Source organism: Sebastes fasciatus, chromosome 24 (genome assembly GCF_043250625.1).
Source record: "Sebastes fasciatus isolate fSebFas1 chromosome 24, fSebFas1.pri, whole genome shotgun sequence".
NCBI lineage: Eukaryota > Metazoa > Chordata > Actinopteri > Perciformes > Sebastidae > Sebastes > Sebastes fasciatus.
This window is the reverse complement of record NC_133818.1, coordinates 3,841,197-3,863,852: the sequence shown is the minus strand read 5'-3', so window position 1 is coordinate 3,863,852 and position 22,656 is coordinate 3,841,197.

Below are 22,656 nucleotides of genomic sequence, written 5' to 3'. Positions count from 1 at the left end.
GCCAGAAAGGGGAGAAACATTTTGACTGGCTGGTTTACACTCGACAGACGAGCTCGCCCCTTCACTACGTGAGAGGTCTGTTTCATCATTCCCAGCGGTCCCTCCATGCATCCTCCGTGCTCTCCTTCCTCCGTACCTAGTTCTGATCTGAACGTAGGCATGGTGCGCGGCGGATGAGGTAACACCAGGCAATCTCAACATGGTGCCGCTTACATCAACCCGCCGGTTCAGATGAGCTGCCAGACCATCGCTGCTAATCAGAATTTCTGCTCTTATAATTGACCTTCCCCGATTGAATAAAAATTAAATAAAATTAAAATAGAAGACGCTGGTGCGGATCCACGGCGGGCCTGGCGCGCTCACAAAGCTTGCAATTAACGCTAATCGGGGACAGGCCGTCCGCTGATTTAGGTGAGGGCGTCTCAAGTCTGGAGAAGACCAGAGTGTGCCAAGCGAGCCTGTTAGGGAGAAGCTCAGAGGGGCCCTTTTAAAGATTGAAGCCCTGGCTTGTTGCGACGGCGTTTTGATTGCACTCCACAGAGCGAGAGCGCCGGCTCGGAGGAAATTTACATGTCACAACCTCTGCAGAGAAGATACAGTTAGTAGTTAATCACAGCACACACAGCGGCCGCATCACAATCATATTAAAGGGGACATATCATGAACGACTTTATTGACTTTTTCAGTGTTTGTGCACATCCTTCTGGGTGTCTGGAGAGTCTTCCAAGACAACCCAGTCAGTTTTTTGTGGGCAGCCTAGATCAGAAAACATGTGATTCAACAAGCCATTCAGATGTGGCTCCCCTTCCTATGTCACATGCAGGCTCATTAGAATGTACCGCCAGCCAATCAGAGCAGACTGGGCTTCTTAAAGAGACAGGCCCTAAAACGGAGGGTGAATACAGGTATATTTAGACGGACAGGATCAGAAAAATAAAGTGTTTTTTGAACATTAAAGCACGTTAACATGTTCTAATACAAACCCAAAATACTAGTACTGTATGAACTTGAAAATGAGCATATGTCTCCTTTAAATAATTAAATAAGTTTATGCCGCTAAAAGTTAGACTTTGCCCAACTTTTCTTTAATCGCACTTCGCTGCAGAATCAAACGGCTGCAGCTTTTCATAGACATTGCATGGCAGCACGCCGCAGGCAGCATTTTGCCGCTGCTTTGGCGTGAATTCGGCGTATCATTAAGTGTCGTCATTAACCTTTTGTTGTCCCTTAAAGGGGAACTCCACGGATTCCACTGATTCGGTTCACAAGAAGCATAATCGCCGAGAAAAATAACACTTTTAATGTCATCAGGGTTATCTGATCTTGGGATTGAGGCTTTTTAAAAGATGGTCTTCAGACAAACTCAGCCTCTGTTGCTGCAATTTTGACTCTTCAACTTTATGGAAGACAAACAAGTGTCTCAGTATTACTTATTAGACTTGTCTCCAATGCAAATCCATATCTACTTGTTCTTGGTTGCAGTGCAGCATCCTGGCTTATCGCGTCTTGTCTCACAGAGAGCATCCAGTGTTGGTTCTGACCTGCATCGTGGATCCCGGCCCCCAGGTTGAGAACCTCTGCTTTCCTTAACGTGTTCATTTACCTTGAGCTATATTTACCCTGATCACAAAGAGAGTCTCTTAAGACTCCACTTCCACTCTCTCTATTGAGTCTCCTCACAAACGCCTCGCCGTGCACAATGAGAGTGGAGAGCATTCAGTGTAACGAATGGGGAGATGTGTGCACAGTGTAATGGCCCGCGGGTCCTAATTGCGCCGATTGATTCGAGTTGCCGACTTCGACCATAGAATTTTTATCTGAGGAAACCATCTTGAAGGAGAGGCCAATGATGACATTTATTTTTCACAGTTAACATCTTTACCCCCCCTCCCCTCCACACTCACCAAGTTTACATTAGAGATGGAGATCACAAGATGTGCTGACTGTATGTACCAGCTGTGTGTGTGTGTGGAGCTCTCATAGACCTCCTTTCAAAGCACTTTAGACGCTATTCAATTGATATGGCCATTAATGCGTGGAAAGGGAACCATTTCGGCGTGACTCTTGATGTGTCTGCATTTCACTGCCACGTTTTCTATAGAGAGCTTCTATAGAAAGCTTTCTTTCTCTCTCTGTTCCGCAGCATTAGTAATTATCACGAGGTTGCCTCCTAGCCTCACTGTGGAGAAAAAAAAAAAAAACACGTCTTTACTCGTCAGAGAACAGAGACGTCAATTTAGGCCCCGCTCCCCCCTGTTAGTGCGGATTTTGAATTAAAAACATCCTTCACAGGTCGTCTCTTTGTACGCAGCCGTGCAGCAGCAGCAGGTTCGGGAAAACTTCAATTATTTTCCATTAACAGGGATACAATTGATCTAAACATGTGGTGAATGGGCCAATAGCAGTACCTTAAAAGGAGGCGGTTTTAAGGGAGTGAAGTTGCACAGGCTGAGCACCCCTATGGATCAGCCCTCTGGATCTATACAATCCAGAGGCCCTCCTGCCTCAACCTGATTGAATACCACGCGGAGGGCCTGTGGAGAGACTCCAGTAACCGTATGCCATTGTCCAGATGCTCACCTACAGTCACCAAGTGGGGGTAAAGAGAGTGCAGGAGGAGGCAGTGGCACTATGGAGACTAGACAAGCATGTTTTTGACTTACTGCCAGTTCAGATCTGCAGCGGGGGAGCGACACGTTTGGCAAAGTGGTTTCAATTTTGAAGACTTAAGTACCCAGAAATCCTGACTTCAGTAAACTGTACACAGCATGTTTACATGTTTCCACAAGGCCAGACTGATGCTCCATATCCTATGGTATAGTAGTTTGGACAGACATGGATGTAAACTGCAGCTTGACTGTTTGGCGGAGGCATACAGCTGCGAGGCAATCGTTTTAGTTATATACAAATCTGGCCTGGTTCAACTTTAAATGCTAATGTCCAGATATTTGTAGAACAGGGCAGCTCCCATAATAAAAATCTGTGGAAATGTTTGAAGAGAGAATCTTTTCTACATAAAGACATAAGCTGTGAGCACACACAGACTCCTGAAACACAAAGTAAGAGTCAGTGTTCAGCGTGAAGCAGCACAAATCAAGTCAAACATCGACCCTCCAGATGTCTTTCTCAAAAACCTTTTTGCAGCAGCAAAGTGTGGAATAAATTCCCTGCTACGTGTAAACATATTCATGAAACACCTGATCTTAGACTCTTTTCATGTCACCTACGTCTGTGTGCTGATGTGTATTTTGAAAAATATGAAAGGAGAAGAAATCAGACATCAAACCGGGATGAAAGTTGACTATGACAATCCGTAATCGCTGGGAAGAGGTGTTGTTGTTGTGGAAACAGGTTTATGCCGACACCTTGCCAGAGGTACAGAGGAGCAGAATACTCAGCCGTGTAATTCCTCAGCTCGCAGAATTCCTGGTCATCCTACCTTCAAAACGTAAACATCGACGCGTCTCCAATCGCATTAAGTTGTGACGCCATCGGTGTTGCTCTTGAAAGGGCCACAACTGGAGCCGACGCCAGCAAAGGCTTCTCGTACAAAGGCTCATTTTTCAGTGTCTCTTCTCGCCCCGGAGCTGTTTGCCAATCTAGCTCTGAATACACCCTTCACTGGCTTGAGCACCTTGAGGTGTGCTCATCTCTAATCATTATTTGATGACAGAAATCTGCAGGCAAAAAACCAGGAGACACACAGTTCCTTAGCAACGGGCGCCGGTAGTCCAAACAATTTCATTAAAGCGTGGCACCTCTTAGCAGGTGGGTGAGTGTTAGAGGAGATAAACATTCATGAGCAGATTGGCTGTGGTATTTGCCAACATCACAATTGATGATATCAATTTGTTTGCGAAGCAGCTCAAATATTGTAAGTGGATTAGGCAAAGGTGTCGGGGATGTTGAAGGAGTGTATCACGATGTCTTTTTTCATTTAATTGATGGTGAGCAAAATGTGTTTTTTGTTTTTGAAGAGAATTACAATTACTTTAATCCCCAAGCACAGCAAATATAGAGCGTAGACATTATTGATACACATAATACGGGAGCTAGTAATTTATTGGTGTTTTTAAGATGTGCACAGAAAGCAACCTGATTTCATGGGAAGGCGTATAAAAAACACGACATTACGAGGACAGTCTGCGTGTCATGAGAACGCATTTTAGCTTTTCCACATGTCATCTGTACGTCTCTTTTCACGTTTAATTTTTACGCAACACAACAAACGGTAAAACGTCATGGTTGGGGCTTAAAATTAAGAAATATTAGTCAACCAAGACCAAAAACGACCAACTAATCAACTAAGTATGCATCATTTCAAGCCATTTCTAATGAATTTGGTAGCAGATGTTGTGTCTTTACTCATTTTATTTATTAAACGCAGCACTCTTTGTCTAATCTTTATGTCGTATCTGTATTTCCTGAATAGTGTGAATCAAAAAGTCAATAAAATGCATCCGTAATATTAATTTTTAGTGAGTTGTGTATGTTTTTAAATGGTGAAAAGGTGATATTGGCTAACCTGTTGAGGTGGTCTGACTAAAGGACCGGTTAAACCCTGAACCTGTTGAAACAGGGTACAGTTTAACAGACACACCTGAGGTATTTCTTAAAGATTAACTCGTCTTTAGCATGAAAACAGACATCTCCTCCAACCTTTATACATTCAGGTTTAATTAACAGGTGAGTTCCACCTGGCCTCGCGCTGACAGAGGTAACTGATTCTTGACTTTGTCCCGGCCGCTAACAGGTAATATGCAATCATTTACAGATCTTGTTTTAAAGGCAGTCAGGTGTCAAAAGCTCTAACTTTGTTTTCCAGTAAAGTGATGACACTTCAGGTACATAGTGTGGAGTCTAGTCGAGGGTCGTGGTATTAGATGTGCTGCTAGATGTGTGTAATAAGCTGGTTTCTGTATATTTCCCACCATAGAGAAGCCTTTGTAGCCTCCTTACACCGGATTTATTTCTTCCTTTACCCCAGAGAGATGGTCTGTTAGAGATAAACTTGTCATCTGTAGTGTTAAAGACAAACACCACTTGATTCCAGCTCTTTTATTCATTATCACTTTGATCAAGGCCAGTCCGTAGACAAGAACAGCTCTTTTGAATCCTGTAATGTGTGGTGCCGTACTGTACTGTACTGTACATAGCCCGGAGGTGCTACATTGACCATGAATAAGATGAAAGAAAAGTGTGATATGATGCTTTTACATCCAAATGTGCTTCATATCATCGTCACAAGATCGACTGAGAGACAGAAAATGTGCCCTGACGTCCCGAGATATGTTCTCGTTGCCCTCAGATTTCAGCGTCTTTGTAGCTGGATCACTGGTTACGGTCCGGGACAAAGATCACTTCTTTGTTTTTTAGTGATGAGCAGCAGCGGTGAATGATTATTCAGACACGTTATACCGTCTGAACACACCTGAGTAAGAGAGGAAAAGGTTGAAAGGGTTTTTTAAAGGCTCCTGTAGGTCGTCTTACACTGGATGTGAGGTCTTATTGTCCTCCTATCACCTCTATTCTAATGTATTTATGGTAAATATATATTTGAATCATGCTTTTTATTGTTTCCTTAAGAAAAATGACTACAACAACCTAAACCATAATGAATAAAGTAATATAATAATAATAAATATAATAAAAAATTCAACGGGTATTCAAAAACAAGGGAGCAGAAAAATGGTAATAATAATAATAATAATAATAATAATAATAATAATACAAATGAATAATAATAAATATAAAAAATAAGATATATAATAAATTAAAAAAAGGTTAAATAAAAAACATAAATAATAATAAAGTAATATAAATAAATACCAATAATTTTATTAATAAAATAAGTTCACACACCAGATTCCTCCAACTTTCTTTAGTATCTTTTGACACTTTCAGGTTGAACATTTAGTAGAAAAAGTTCATCACAAGCCTCCAACACCATCAGCATCACTCTGCACCAGCATCAAGCCTAATCCCTGTGTATTTATTGTACTTGAATGATGAATTGATGCAGATTTACAAGGTGTAACTTTTCTACAAGCAGAGTAGATATACTTCATCTACATTTTTATGCTGCGGAGCGGCGTGACCTGCGGCTCCGTGTATGTTAACGTATGAATTTACGGTCGCCATCTCCATCAAAGATTGACGTAAATGAACTGGCGTTGCTTCCTGCTCATGACCCTCCCTCCCTCCGCCGCGTTTCCCTCTGTCATCTTTCTGACACCTCCAAAAGATGACATGGAAATACATGTGTCGGCAAGCCTGACAATGAGGAGCCATAAAGCAATAAAGCACAAAAAAAACGAGGAAGACGGGGACCTCAGAGTGTTTGTCACTGTCATGTCTATTGATTGATGACAAAGAAAACGATTGAGAGGTCCTCGACAGAGGGGCAGGAGGAGACAGACACAGAGAATTTCATTTGTTGAGTCAAATATTCAGAAAGGAGACGTGCGCGGGCATTTTAGCCTCCCATTTCTCTTATTGTATTACATTAATCAAAGGGCTTCCGGGACGTTCATCTGAACCGATTGTCACCGTGATGCTCTGCAAGCGAAGAGAAAAAACAACAACAAAAAAAACATCCTTCAGAGACGTCTCTTTTCCTGACAGTGGTATCAATTGTCTTGTCTTAAATGATCACGGCCACTGCATTACTTGGAAATTAACAGCTAGAATTTATGTGAGTGCCTCTCTCCTCGCTTCCTGCCGCGGCCGAGTCGCAGAAACAAATAATTGAATTGGTACAAGTACATAAAGCATTCCAGCGGCTAATGTAACAGGCCTAACTGAGTTAACGAAGGCGAGGGCACAGACAAGAGTGGGGTTATAAAAGAAAGGCCATGCAGATCTAAACCTTTTCCCTCTTTTACCAGCCCTGTTTTTCTTTCTCTCGCACGTTTTATCTCTCATCACCTTCCTCCGTGTCACTCTTCATTTCTCCCTCCCTCTTTAATTGGAAGTCTCCGCCTCAGTTGTGTATCACCTAAGATGCCGGGGAAACCCAAGCTGTCACAAAGTGTGCTTATTAAAATGGACCGGAGAGATAAAAGCCTAAACCCCCCTTTTTTCTTTACGAGGCGGCGGTGACTGTCTGAGTGCATCAGTCGTGGCTGAATGAGACACTTCCACCCTGAAGCGGTGTGTTTACAAAAAACTGGGTGAATTGTCCCTTTATAATCAGACCCAAAATCACTTAATGCACCATGTAGCATAAATGCACAGGAATTTGTCTTGGAGGCAGCGGGGCCAAGACATACTGACAACATGTACAGGAACACAAAGCATACTTGAAGCACATGACGCTGGGACGGATGCATCGGAGACCGCCAATAGCGTATTGTGTACTGATATTGGATAAAGATATTGTACTGTTTTCATCCCAAAAAAAGAAATATTCCCCCTTCGGCCGGACGAGCCTCTGAAACTCTTTTGAGTGAGCTGATTTAGTGCAGATACAGAGCTGTGATTTATAAATCATTAGAACTAAAGGCCCTATGTATCTCGGACACATCCATCACTAAAGTGACAATGATGGAAAGGCGTTTTATAGCCCACCATTACGCAGTCATATTGCCTGAATGTACGTCCTATCTGAAGGCTGAATGTGGACCCGTGTTTTATGTGGACCGTCTGTCCAATGGTTTTCACTATTCCTTCACGCTGTACAAAAGATTTGGCACTTTATGTATCAAAAGTACAATTTGAGCCGCCGTCAAATACAATTCAACATGCTTTACACAATGACATTTATGTTCTGAGAAATGTCGCCTTCTCTTTTGCAGGAATGCCCCGAACACACCCACGAAGTTACGCACATTCACAACAACAGAATCTAGACTTCACAACCTTCAGACCTTAAAAACAAAACTGGTCCTCCCGCAGAAAAGTTTCAGAGACTTTGAAACTTTTGATTTGACCTTTAACTCCCAGGAAATACAACTGAATAGTTCTCCCCTCTGAGGTGAACTTGGCGTGTAAATCTCTGGTATAAACTAATATTTATCTGAGTATTTCTTTCTCTTAGCTCTCTCTATTTCTCTCTCCTTCTCTCACTCACTGAAGGTCCTTTCAGACACAACATGACAGCGCCACCACTGCGCTCTGAACCCCGTTATTTCTAACGGCTAGCGCCGCACCATGATGGCTTTTCACTGCATTGAGCAAAGCCCAACTTTGGGCGCTGCACTCTGTGGCGAGCACAGCTTAAACATGAGCTCAAACTGCACTGTGTTGTGAGCATAGACCGCCAGGATACAACAGTTGGTGTAGCTCTATTGTCGTCCGGGTGGAAACAGTAGGGATTATACACACTGTTCAGTTCCAGAAACAGGTTGAGTGTGAAAATGTGCAGATAAATAATCAGAAAAGGTGCCGCAAAGTGCAACATGACTTACAGTCAGGCACCAGGATTTGATTTCCCACTGTGGTCCACGTAGCGCTGATGATGCAGGATGACAGCAGATTTAGCCAGCATTTCAACATCAGTCACAGCTTTACGACGAATTATAACGGGTCAAAATCTGCCTGTGTATCCAACCTCTCTACATCAAAGCAAATGGGGAGAAAAGTTGCGTCAGATGTTTTGCTAAATATAAGCTCAGGAAAATTCTTTGAATGTGCACAGTGTTTGCTGAAATGTTACACTGCACATCTTGTGCATAATCAAGAATCAATGCTTCATGCCAGCGTATCGCTATGCAACAGTGTGGTGACCCATTTGGAAAACCTCGAGTTACATCAAATTGGAGTTCCCCGAATGCCATTCCCCGTCCACTTAACCAACTGCTGTAAATGTCCGACTCCTGAACAGCTTCTGTTTTTTGTTGATGTTTTTTTTTTGTGTGTGTGTGTATTTTGCTGAAGCTTTAGACTCTCATTAAATCAACTGAGGAACTGCAAGCCTCTACAAACATCAAATCTATAAATTGCACGGATGGTCTTACGCTAGGTCTCAGACAGCACTACCCTTTGATGAAAACTTCTGGGACAAAAACAGAAAAATAACTAGAGATTCTGAGGCAAGAAGAGAAAGTCTTGTTTTGACACTAAGATTAATTTACAAGTTTTCCCTCACTGGCAAAAAGAAGGGGTGTGTGTGAGGGGGGTGAGTGGAGAAAGAGCAGAGAGAGATGAGAGGAGCTTTTGATATTTATTAGGCCTGGACCTCACCAAAGACCTCTCCCAGGACTGCCGATGTGACAATTAAGCCAGGTTGTGCTTTGACACTGTTTCCATAGGCAAGTGGCCAAAGTATATCTCCAGTCAAAATATCCATGCCAGCTAACAAGCTTGTTCCCTCTCCATAGAGCCGAGAAGAAAGGCAAGCTGCAGCCTTGAGACATGAACAAAAGCAAAAAAAAAAAAGCAGGACGAGGGGGTTGGTGGTGAGGTCGGGTGTTAAGGCAAAAAAATATCCCCCCTCCCCTCCTCCCGAAAGAAGCCGCTGGAGTTTGCTGAAGAAAACGGTGTCAGCGACTCGATGTGATCAAGGTGTTGTGTGCAGCTCGCGTCTGAAAACGTCCAAACGCCGTCACAATGCAGCCCGATAGGAACCCGGCCCCTGGGTACGCTCCCGCTCGCTTTTGTTCCGCCTTAATGACCCTGCCTTGATTCCATCCATAACGCTCGCAGCTCTCGCTACACCTTGCCTATTTAGCCCACAGTCATGTCAGCTCGCTTCTCCCATTGCTCAATCTTCGCCCTCATTTCACTTCTTTTTTGTTATGTGTGTGTGTCCGCCAGTGTGTGTGTGTGTGTGTGTGTGTGTGTGTGTGTGTGTGTTTGCTGGAAAATGCTCTTGTCTTAGAGGAGCTCCCTGCCACACAATGGCCATCTAAACTCATTAAGAAAATTCCGTAAAGAGCCATTAACAAACGGGTTCTCTTTGGCCAGAGATATCAGGTCTAATTAGGTGACCGTTCTTGACAGGGTTGCAAAAACAAAAGGCGCGCTCGCATTTGAAAAGGTTCAGGTCCCGCAAAGGGCCTCACGTTTTTTTTTCTCCCTCCTCCTCCTCCCCTCTTCTTCGTCCCCCCACTAGCCAACTAATGACTGTCGGTTTAACAACAAAAAAGAAGAAAAAAATACCTCTCTTCCCTGGGAAGGCGACGGGGAAAGGTTTGCCATCCGCCAAACAAAAGCCTTTCCACTTCGGGACCTTTCTCCCCCTCGCCAGGTGACTCGCTGTCCTCATTTACGAGACAATGAAGCCACAGACAGACTTATTGTAAACACTTTGCATGGGCTGCTAAATGGACTGCCATGCCAAGCCAGCAACTCAAGCTTCAGTGCCCCCCCCCACCCTGCCCGCCGCCCTCCCTACCTCCCTCCCACCGTGGTCCTCCTCTCCCAGTTTCAAGTACAGTGTGGACCGCTGCCGTTATTGTTGTACAGGAATTTGTTGTGGTGACAGACACTGGAGCAGAAACACGGTTAGATAAGTGCATCCTGGCACAGCGGGGCCTCATATCTAGAGCAGATCATGATGCACAATACACAATACCAATAAGCCTTGATGGGACCTCTGCTTTTTGTCCACTGAGAGTTGGGTTATGTGATTTTATTTCACTTTAAAAGTCTGCAAAATTAAGCTTTGTTTAGGATATTCCCTTGTTTTGGTGCATGCATGACATGATCTGTAATTTGGCCAACATACTGTAGTTTTGGACCAACATCTGTTAAGTCTACAAATATCAGAAAATAGGGAAAAAACACATCATCTCTTCTCCGAGAAGAGAACTTTGAGAGATTGTTTACTGTAGACAGCTACCTCATAGCATGGTGACATATTTTGACATCAATTTACATGCAGAACAGGTTGTACTGTATGATATTATTTTAATTAAATGCAGGCAAATTTTCCTTTCGTTGCCTTTTAGTTGATGGTTCCGCATTTACAATGTCCGCTTCCATTGTTGTGTGACGTCAGACAGTTGGGGTAGATGGATTTCCCCCAAGTTTAAAGGAGTTTCCTGTCCTAGAACTAGATCGCCTGGTTTCACAGCTCGGTCCAAGTATTGTTTTTCCCTCCAGTTCTCTTAATACATCCATGGGTCCATCCAAGAATGGAGGAAAGGATGCTTTGGCATTTCCCCTTTTGGCTTGAGAATGATGCTTTTGAGCCTTGGTGACAGGAATGTCAGTTGCTCTATCATATTGTATGGGACCATTGTCCATCACTAAGCAGTTGAAAACAGGGGGTGAACTGTGGTTGAATGGGAGGAATCAAATAAAAGTCCAAAGGGTGCAGAGACCTTTAAGTGTGATTATATAACCCCATAGAGCTGTACCTGTGTAGGAAGAGAGTGTTCGCCGTGTGTGGCCTCCTATTGGCTGTCCCTGTCTTGTCTCTCGTTACCTCTTCAAATGAGCCCGGACATCAAGCGTGCCTCCTTTTGACGGCCACATCCGAATCTATTTACGGTCGGGACCTTTGCAGCCGGAGTAATCCATTCATGTTTGAATGAAAAGATCTTTCACCTTAATGTGTAGCGTTCCAGAGACAGATGACGGTGACCTTTGTTCTGTTTTATATTGTATGTGTGAAATATATGGCCTCTGTTTTCAGTGAGTAGCTCAGCATAAATAAGACACAAAAACTTAGACGTGCTCTTTTATTTACCGAGACATTAATGTTTTTTTTTTTGTTGTTCCGTGCTATGATATACTGTATGGGAAAGAAAAGCCTGGTATCTTTCACTGTGTTTGGATGTTTTTCAAGGAATTGCTCCGCTAACACTGGGTTTATAAAGTATACCACTCTAGAAAATTGCATTTCCTCTGTTCTGCTGTGTGTGTGTCTTCACACATTTGCTTCTCCTTTATTCATTTTCTGTTTTCTACCCAGCAGAACTCCTCTGACATGATAACACTTATTTTTGCCTTTTCATTATAATCTAACTCTCCTGTTTCTCACAACTGCTTTAGATTAACATCTCCTTTAGCTCGGCTTTTTTCCCAAGACAAAAGAATTTTCCCATGTTTACAACTCAATCCAAACCGGCCACATTTAGATGCACACAGGCAACACAGCAGGAACATGATTAAGGAAATGGCCCATGAAAAACTTTGATTATTCCGCCGTCATTCTGCTCTTATCTCCAGTAAAACTACAATCACACCTACAGTTTGTTTTCTCTGGTCCGAACCGGAGTGGAAAATGTAATTTGAGTTTAGTTTCACACCGACCCAATAACACGCCGACCACGAGTTGTAAATAAAAGTCCTGTAGGTTAGAGATTCTGGCAGCAGAGGTGGAGCTCAAATTAAATCCACATAAAGAAATGGCCGACTTTGTTCTGCTTGGTTTTCCACGCAGGCAGCGCTGCTTCTGTCTCCTTTTACCCATAATCCCTCGAGCCGTTTCCTGTAGTTGGTTTGGATTACATTTGAACTTCTAACAAACCACATCATAGTTCTCTTGTCAGAGGATGGAGACGTTTGCAGCCATCATGGTGCCATTATTACCCAAAAAAAGAATGAAGATATGTTCATAAGCATGCTCCGAACATGCTCCATTTAAAGTCCACGTACGGTTGCAGTAACACTCTATACTGGATTACGGTGCATGTGTACAGAAACAGAGATGATCAACATGATGAAGACTCACCTCCGCTGAAATAAAGGATTTTAAATGGGGATTCCTGCGATTGAGTCTTGTACTTCAGAAGTTTGGGGGACTTGCAAGAGACAGATTCAAATTATTAAACTCAGTCGAAGCAGCAGACCAAAGTCCTGGATCCTTTATTCCCCATAATGCAACTGGACAGTGTCTTTACGTTAGAGCCTCCCTGCGGGGTTCATGCTCGTGTATTTCAAACTCTACCTTTCTGTTAAAAATCTGAAGTCTCGAAGCCCGTTCCAATATAACCCTGATGTTATAAATGTGGTCGTGTTTACCGAGAAGAGTCCATATGAACGCCCTCCTCGTAAGTGGAACGTTTCGGAAAGCTCCAAGTTGTGACGTGTTTGTTGACATCAGAATTGGCGGAGGCCATGAAAGCTCATTTTTCGGAGCATAACAAGTTTATATGTTGTAATTTTAGTCATTTTTCTTCGTAATTATACAACACGTTTCTTTTTCCTCTGTTTTTCCTCTGGCGATTATTTTATTTATTATTTTTTATTAAATTACTATTATTTTTATTTAATTTGTTATTATTTCTTTTATTTTTTATCTTTTTATTTATTTATTTAATTTTTCTTTTCCTAATCTATGGCATCAAGATGATTCTGTTATGGTTAATTTTTTTCAGGCTTGACAAATTTAGACTGCGCTCCAAACAACTTGGAGGTTTCCCAGTTGAAACTTCCAACTTCCAACTTCTGAACTCCTGGCGTTCCAGCTGCACGACGCAAACAAACGTAAACAAAAGTCATAACTGACCGTGACAAACGGATGTTTCCTTGGCCTCCATATATTTGTGGCATTTTTAACATTTTCCTGAATAACTTTTGTGCAGAGAAGATCACTTTCAGAGATTGTTTACTGTAACCAGCTTCCTAATATCAGTTTACATGCAGAGCAGGTTTTACTAGATGACAGTACAGCCCGGTCGCATGAAATGGTGAATGAATGACACTGTAATCGCAAGTCATTTTGCATGCAATAAGAACGCCTTTCTTGCTTTTACCGTGTCAATTGTAGGTTTCATTATGTCGTCTGTATGTATTGTTTTAATTAAATGCAGCCAAGTATACTTTACGTTGCCTTTTAGTTGATGGTTTACCGTTTACAGTGTGCGCTTCCATTGTGACGTGACGTCAGATAACTGCTTCTTTGTGAAGACGGGGGAAATGGATTTGGTTTACAAGTAGGAGCTCTGACTTTGAGTGATTACATTTTACTTTTTCTAGATGAAGGTCGGAATTTTTTGAGTCCCGAGTTGTCTGGAATGCAGCGATACTGACCTGTGTGAAATCGGTGGAGTTTCCCTTCAGATGTCTTTGCATAGCTAACCACAGTAATGAACTTTAAATTGATTGTTAATACCAATAAATCATTGCTTTATTCCTGCTTTACATCCTGCTAGCTGTTTTCAGACCCGCTGTATCACCCTTCCTTTTGTTGTCATATATATAAATATACATTAGTGCTCTAACAGGATACTCCTGTAACCGGAGGGAGGAGCACCGTGTGGAAATGTGATGTCAGTGTGATGGCATGCTGTTTGGAATACGAGATGAATATGAGTGTCGAATCTGTCCAGACAGTGACAATGACCTGACCGCTCCCACCCATCGCCTACACACACACACACACACACACACACATACGTTAACTCATCTTTCCAAACACATGACTAAATGACTCCTGTCACACACACCCATTTCCTCTCACTAGTCCTCCAGGAGACGCCTCTATACTGTAAGTGACGAATGTCACATTATTTTAGCTGATTTCTTTAACACAATAATCCTAAAAAAGTTTTATTGACTATCTCAAAATATATAATATTACCATCTTTCTTAAGAGTATATTGTGTTAGTTGTTGTGACATCTCTAACAAGGGCAATGGGGCGAGCAACGCGAACAATCAGAAGCCAAAATGCCGAACACAAGGCTTCAAAACGACAGTCCACAAACCAGTGGGTGACATCAAGGTGACTACATCGAATGGGGGACTTTCCTTAGAAAAGAACACATATAACCCATCTCACATGAGGATTATACAATTTGTCTTACTTTATTAACATATGATTTTTGTAGTCTTTTGTAGCCTTCTACTGTAATAGAGTTAGTCACAGTCTGTGTTGGACTATTCTCATTCTTTCATCCCGTAGTTGGATTCCTGCTTCTCCATTGTGTTACTTTCATGTTTAGCAGGTGCAGTAAAACTTTATTAATAAGAAAAATGAGAGAAAACTCTCTGGAGACCCATTGGATGATGATTCACACCAGATTTGCGCGTACTGACAACGACTGGCAGCCGCGCTCGCCGCTCTAACCGGCAGCAGGACCGTCTCTTTGGCGAATCCTCCGGTTGCTCAACAGGTGCCAGGTGAAACCTCCCCAGCTGTCTCGTGGGTATTTCCTCTCTCGGAGAAATGTCTGGTGTGTCTCCGATGTCCCGGCGCTGCATTTCTCCTCGCCACAGGAGCCGCGTGCTCCTCTCCCTACCTTAGCTGAGAAGGTTAATCACCAACAGGTGCTGGTTTATGTGCTGCTGCCTCAGCTGTTTACCTTCACGGCAAATGTGTTGCAGGAGCGGAGCTTTGTCACGGTGGGATTTCACTCCTTCCTGACTACACGTTATACATAGATTTAATGTTTTACATACACACATCACACCTTTGAGATTAGAAAATGATGATTTAGATTGGATGAAAACAACGTAGAGAACCATTATTCATCAGAGGAGAGCAATAAAGTCACTTTCTGTCTGCTTAAATGGAACGTAACATTAAATGTAAATCTATAACCGTCATTCTGTGTTTAGCTGAACCTGCAGCCAACATGTAGTGATCTGGCTGTGTGTGTGTGTGTGTGTGTGTGCTGACGGTGGGTGGGTTATGCCACACACACATACACACACCTTTCTTTCACCATTTATAACTCTCCTGGACTCCTGAAACTCTGTTTGCAATTTAAGGCCGCAAATTAGAAGCGTAAGTCATCTGTTTCCTATAATCCTGCTGTCAGACCAGGAGCTGGCTGGCCCCCACACACACACACACACATACACACAGCCCTGAAACAGCACACACACACATGCATACTGTACACACAGCCACACAAGGATTTACATGGATATTCATGCAGATGCATTGTGAACAAAACAGCAAATCACACACAGAATACCTGGACCCTGAACTTATTTATACTCTCTGTTAGATGGAGAGTTTCTCTCTCACGTGTGCACACTATAGAAAACACAATCCCGACCTGTTCCCCGGGTTATTGTATGTGTCAGATCATTTTAAAGGCAATTTGATGAGACACTACTTCTAGTTTATAATTTCCTAAAAATTACTTTCACATACGACGAAACTGCGTTTTCAATTACGTTGGGAGGGAAACGTACTTCACTGCGGATTACGTTTGTCTTTGACGTATCACAAATACATCCACGGAAGGCCGAGGCAAATGACATGGTACAATGAGCGACCGTTATTGAAAGTTACGTGGTATAACAACATGTATAAAAAGAGAGGAAGTCCACTACTAGAAGTGGACGGGTCCAGCAAATGTAGTCTTTTTTGTAGTCAGTTTAAACCAACCAAGTTGTTTTGTTTCAGTTTACGTTAACCATCCATCCATCCATCTGGGGGTCGCAAAGCCAGCTGGAGCCGATCCCAGCCAACATTGGGCGAGGCGGGGTACACCCTGGACAGGTCGCCAGTTCATCGCAGGGCTGACACATAGAGACAGACAACCATTTACACCTACGGGCAATTTTAGAGTCAACATTAACCTAACCTGCATGTCTTTGGACTGCGGGAGGAAACCGGAGTAACCGGAGAAAACCCACGCTAACACGGGGAGAACATGCAAACTCCACACAGAAGGGCCCCAAGCCGGATTCGAACCTCTAGCTGTGAGGCGCCAGTGCTAACAACTGCACCACCGTGCAGCCCCAGTTTACGTTAACCACGTGTCTAAAACTGTTTAAAACTGCGACTGTAATCCGGGAGAAAATACGTTTCTACGTTACGTTGTATGGGAACGTAATTTTATAGGTTTTCCTGTCCTAAATCTGAAACCTAAATTTGGACATACCCCTTTTGAAGTTAAAATTATAGGTACTTTTGTATTGCAAATTTCTAAACAAATTTCCAATTAATCAAACTACTATTGTACAGACAGCGAGTGAGGTTTTTGGGCCACTGAGGTCTAGAGCCCTGGAGCAGTTGCCCTCTTTGCCCAGTTGGTAATCCAGCCTTGTACAGTATAGATCTTTAAAAGTGTATTTATACAGGCAGATTGGCAGAGCATGCATGCTCTTTAACAACACCCTCTGAGTGTTTGGAGTCGTCTCAGTCTTTACGATCAGTTCTAGTTTGGGGCTCCTGAAGCATCAACCAGTCCCTGAACAGGAATAACTGTTGGCCAGAGAGCCAGAGCGCCAGAGCCACAAAGATGGGACGTAAGATTTGCAGATGAATAAATACCAGTGGTTATTACAGCTCACACACGGGGTATGCCAATCAGATTTATTATATACACATGTACTTCTGTTTCTTTGCTTTATTCAACGTTTCTACCAGCAGAGCATCTGTTAAAGTCAAACTCTATATCTGTTCTTTCAATAAAAGTAAGTTAGAATTTCATTTCCAGCTGTAGCAGTAATATATTTACAGGAATAAAAAAAGCCCACCTGGTTCACGGTGGATTCATCTGCCTGGGTGTTTACTTCGTGACATAACGTCCACTAGCAGCAGCAGCAGCAGCAGCAGCAGCGTGTAAACACTCGTGATTCTTCATACGCTGAACGACTCTTTAAACTGTCAAGCTTCCAATTTAACGTATTACAGAGACCCGCCGTAATCTGCAGAGGTTAATACTGTGTGTTTATCTGCAGTGTGTGAATCTGACGCGTGAATGTGTGCTTTTAAATGTGTAGCGGTGGTTTGTTTTTCTTGTGTGTGTGTGTGCATACCTTTGTGCATGTGTAACTGGCTGTGTGTGATAATGCAGCAGCTCTGTGGATATGTGTGTGAGAAACCCCGGCAAAGGTGACGTGTCCTACATGTTCACTGACAGCTTTATAGGCTCTGTGGCTCTGTGAGGGGAACACGATTATGGGAAAGGAAACACACACACACACTGACACCGTGGAGCTGGCTATTGTCCCAGATACTATAGTCAGGTGAGGTCCAAGGTCCAGCGCTCATATTAACAGGGACAAGCCGGCGCCCAGTAAACACACCTACAACTTACTGGAGTGGAAAGCTGAATTGCTGAGGGTCAAGAGGGGTCGAGGAGGTCGGGTCCCGGTCTGTAATTATCTGAGTGGACAGCCGGCTGATCCACGGGGTCCTGAGAGCTGGACACGATGTGTTTGGAGAAGACGTTTCATGGTCTGTTTCAGAGTGACTTTAAAGCAGGAGTGAGCTGCCGAGCTTTATCTTTGAGCTCCTGTAGTTCGGTTCATTTCTCCACATGACAAAAATGTCATTATGTCACCAAAGACACTTCAACATGTGAGACTCTGAGCTCATTTTTGTGTTTGTTTTCATTTCTAACTAGACTGTTTTTTGCAGTTATTTTGCAGAAAATGTTCTGTATTTTTTACATATTTTTCATAAAACAACTAAATGCATGTACATTTACAGATACTTGCAGTCATTGTAATCTTAATATCTTCTTTATTCCTATCTTTCCTTTATGAAATGGCATTTTGACTTTCACATTTTGCCTTTTAAAAATATTGCACGATTGCACGATCTAAAAATTGTAGCAGAGCATATTGCAATTTTGATAAAATGTTGATTGATTGTGCAGCCTGAATGTTTTTTTCATTAAAATTACAGGTCATTAAGCATGTGGTTAAAAAGAGTAATTCAATTTACTGATTTACTCATTTCTTTTTGTGAAGTAGCGTGGGATTATGGGAGTTGTTGTCTTCACCACCACTACGCTGGTTTCATGACACCTTTGCTCCAGCACTGACTCATCAATTAAACTTTAATTGTGGTACTTATCACCTGTCACCTTGAGTAAATCCTCCGTGCAAAAATGACACTCAAGTAGGATTTGTTTTAAGGAAACCTAGCGGAACATCTCTAAAGTAGTCATCATCTGTAGTCAATCAGTAGGTCTGTGACCCTTTGAGTTCCTGCTGTTGGTTGCTTGTAATTATACTGTGTAGATAAACAGGCTTAGTTCACTGTTGCACTTGTATCTAATCCACTTTGCCAGAGAGCCTGGTGAATGCATGAACTGTAGATTTAATATGCAGATGTTCCTCAGTTCAGTCAGGTCCACTTTCACAGTGTTGAAAGTGGGAATTACCACATGCTTCCCATTTTCTGCTCGGCATCCAAGAGACTCCAAGAGGGAGTGAATGCGCATCCAAATTTTCTGACCAGGTGCTTGATACAATTGGGAAGACAATTAAACCGTCTCAGTGTGGATCTACGGTCCTTGGTGGACTATTTAGGAGCATTTGGGGCTCAGCTGTTCCTCCAACAAGGAGAACAGGTTCGTTTTCAATTTGAGTGCCAGATCCGCAGATGTAAATGTGAGTTGATCTGGGGGATAAAAAGTAAAAAGCCTCCCATTATCTGACTTAACAATCCTCACCATAAGTGTGGTAACTTCACAGCACGCAGAGCACCGTAGACCATTACCGTAGGACTTGGACATCAGTGATATCTGTCACAGATTGGACGTAATGGCTTTAGACCCTGTCTTGTGAAAATCTACATCTCACCACTGTTAACCCCATAAGAAACAAGAAAAGCATTTGACTGCAGCGGTTGGAACTCCTAATTAGGTTGAAGTAGGTCTCTTTGAACCGACGGTGTAACAGAAAAAGCAAAATGTGAAACATTTTCGGCCTCATTATAAGTTATCTAAAAGGCAAGGGCTCGTGATAATGAGGGCCATCCAGTGGGATGCGATGCGGTGGGAAGAGAGTGCCTAATTGTGTCAAATGGCTGGAAGTATTTCACTTTGAATTATGGGAGAAAAGGGGGGAAAATAAAGCGGAGACGCACAACACGGACACAGTATGCAGCATTAGTGTCAGGAAATAAATGAGGTACTATAGAAACTATAAGTGTGTGCATTTATTCAGGACAGGCTAATATAAAGGCTGTTGTGTGTCTTACACTTTGTCAAACTCACACCTCCATGTTTAGTCGCAATAACAACATACATCTAATTTAGTGAGTCCACGGGCGGAATTAGGTGTCAGAGCTTTCAGCTGGAAAACACCAACTTTACTCACATGTTTTTATTTTCTTACTCTGGAATTTGTCAACATTTCATCACAAAGTGTTGGAGGCAAAATGATGGAAATCTTTGTCTTAAAGGGTCATTCCACCTAAATCAGACAAACATGTTCTTTTCTTCTTATGGTATTTAACTGTATAGATAGTTTTCTTGTTATTTGCAGGTTTTATATCTTTTCTTCTTTTCTTTTCCAACCCAATCTCATGGGAAGGAGTATAAATAAGAACACATTTTAGCCTTTTCATATGCCGTTTCTACACCTCTTTTCTTGTGTCATTTTTACGCCTTGCAACAAACTACGGTAACAGACCAAGTTTGGTTTAGGCAACAAAACCACTCGTCAAACGTCATGTCAACGTCAAGTTACAACTTAAAATAAGAACGTGAACTAAGTAAAACATGTAAACTAAGTAAAATACGTACGGAAACAACATAACATAAGTATGGAAAACACGTCGCTAACAAAATAACTCAACACTTTGAGACACGGCTCTCCCGGTTAAAAGTCCTGTGTTGGTTTGATCCATCCATCATATCTCACTTTTTATTCTATATCACTCCCTCTAAGCGTGGCATATTTACACGGATGCATTTAGATTGCATTACATTACATTGCATGGCGTACAATTGTAGGGCTGCAACTAACGGTTATTTACATTGTCGATTAATCTGTTGATTATTTTCTCTATTAATCGATTAGTTGTTTGGTCTATAAAATGTCAGAGAATGGTGAAAAAGTGTTTCCTAAAGCCCAAGATGACGTCCTCAAATGTCTTGTTTTGTCCACAACTCAAAGATATTCAGTTTACTGTCATAGAGGAGGAAAGAAACCAGAAAATATTCACATTTAAGAAGCTGCAATCAGATCATTTTGAGGTTTTTTTTCTTAAAACATGACTCAAATCGATTAAACAATTATCGAAATAGTTGTTGACAAAGAATCAATTAATCAATTAATTGTTGCAGCTCTATATACATAAATGACTCGCCAAAAGCAAGACATTATATTATTGTATGTGAAATGATTTGCCAATTACCGTTTCATTCCAACGCCATTTAGTGCAACCGAGCTGGTTTTTCAAATTATCCCAAAAAATTACATTTGAAAATTAATTTCCATAAAATATTTTTTTTTTCTTTACATTTGGTAGAAAATAGTTGCCAATGAAAATCCCTGATGGTGAGATCTGTTGATAATAAAAACAGCATGAAAACATGGTAAAAAAGAAAGCATCTTTAGTATGTTTGTAGCTTTTCTTCCAGTCATGATTGGCGTCTACGTGGAAGGCTGCCGCACCTCTCCTCATTGGCAGTAATGGTAGCAGGCTGCACCAGTAAACCATGCCTTTGAACAGTAATTCCAAATCAAGACAAGAGGTTAAGAGGGTGGGGGTGGTGGTGGTGGTGAGGGGAGAAGGAGGGGGTCTCATTGGTGAGATGAGAGCGGAGACGTCGCTCTGACAAAGGATGAATACCTTGTTCTCACTAGCTGACAGCCACAATAGAGCAATCATCACCAATCTGCCTTGTCGGCCGATACACATCACAATGCGCCTCTTGAAAAGGCTCATTTCAGCGACAGGAGTTAAAGTGCTTCATACAGGTGACAGTCGATAGGCCTCGCCATCTGCATTTCAAAGCTTCCCCCCGTCTCGTCAGCGGGAGTACGGGCGCTTGGCTCTCGGCGTCTTTTGGAGATTGCTGGTTCTGATGAAGCCAACAAAGCTGGCAAACTGTCACTCTGGCCAGAAAATCAGGATTTAGTTTGTTTTGATTCCTGGATTTAACCAAGAAATGAACAATTGTGTGCACCTGAGTTTTTACAACAGGGATCATACAGTTAGTATCGTTGCTATGCAGCAGGTCAATAAAATAGACTGGGCCAGAATGCCATATTTAAGAGATACTGGAGGTTATCAACTGGTAAATAGATGGTTCTCTAGTCCACCTTTTTAACATTTAGGCTTCTTTACCCTAATTTATGAATCAAATAGGTTGCATTGTTTGAGAAAATCTAAATATTTGAGTAGTTATCTATCATTAAGACTGATTTTAAACCTTTTTGTTCACTACTTTCTATCTAAACTGGAAAAACAAAGTTCGGAAACTTGTGTTTGGTGGATTATTTCTCTGTTGTTACAATGCTAATGGTCATTGTATTTTACATCGTTGGAAAGCCTGTTTATTTACCTTCGCAATGATGTCCAACTTGTAAGGATCATGCATTTGTGGGACCAATGAATGATAGCATTTTGGCAAATTTTTCTTGGGCGCTACCCACATAATCAGCTGTGCTGCTCATCCCACAAATGCATGATCCTTACAAGTTGGACATCATTGTGAAGGTAAATAAACAGGCTTTCCAACTATGTAAAATACAATGACCATTAGCATTGTAACAACAGAGAAATAATCCACCAAACACAAGTTTCCGAACTTTGTTTTTCCAGTATATTTGTGGCTCTTGTGTTGAGGGGAGGTGCTTCAAGCTGATGCTCGTTATCATCCACCTGTTGTCCCAATCAGTCAATTAAACACACCTGCAGTTGATTGGGTGTATGAAGGTCACACTGGTGCTAACTTCTACTAACTAAAAAGGCTTTTTACTGTAACGTCAGTGTTCTTACACAGGTAAGTCCCTACATTTTGCTTTTGTATACATTTGAAGTCTATCATCTACAGGCTGGGACGGCAACACTTTACTTCTTTAGAAGAAGTAGATTACTGTACTAAAAGTTGGTCTA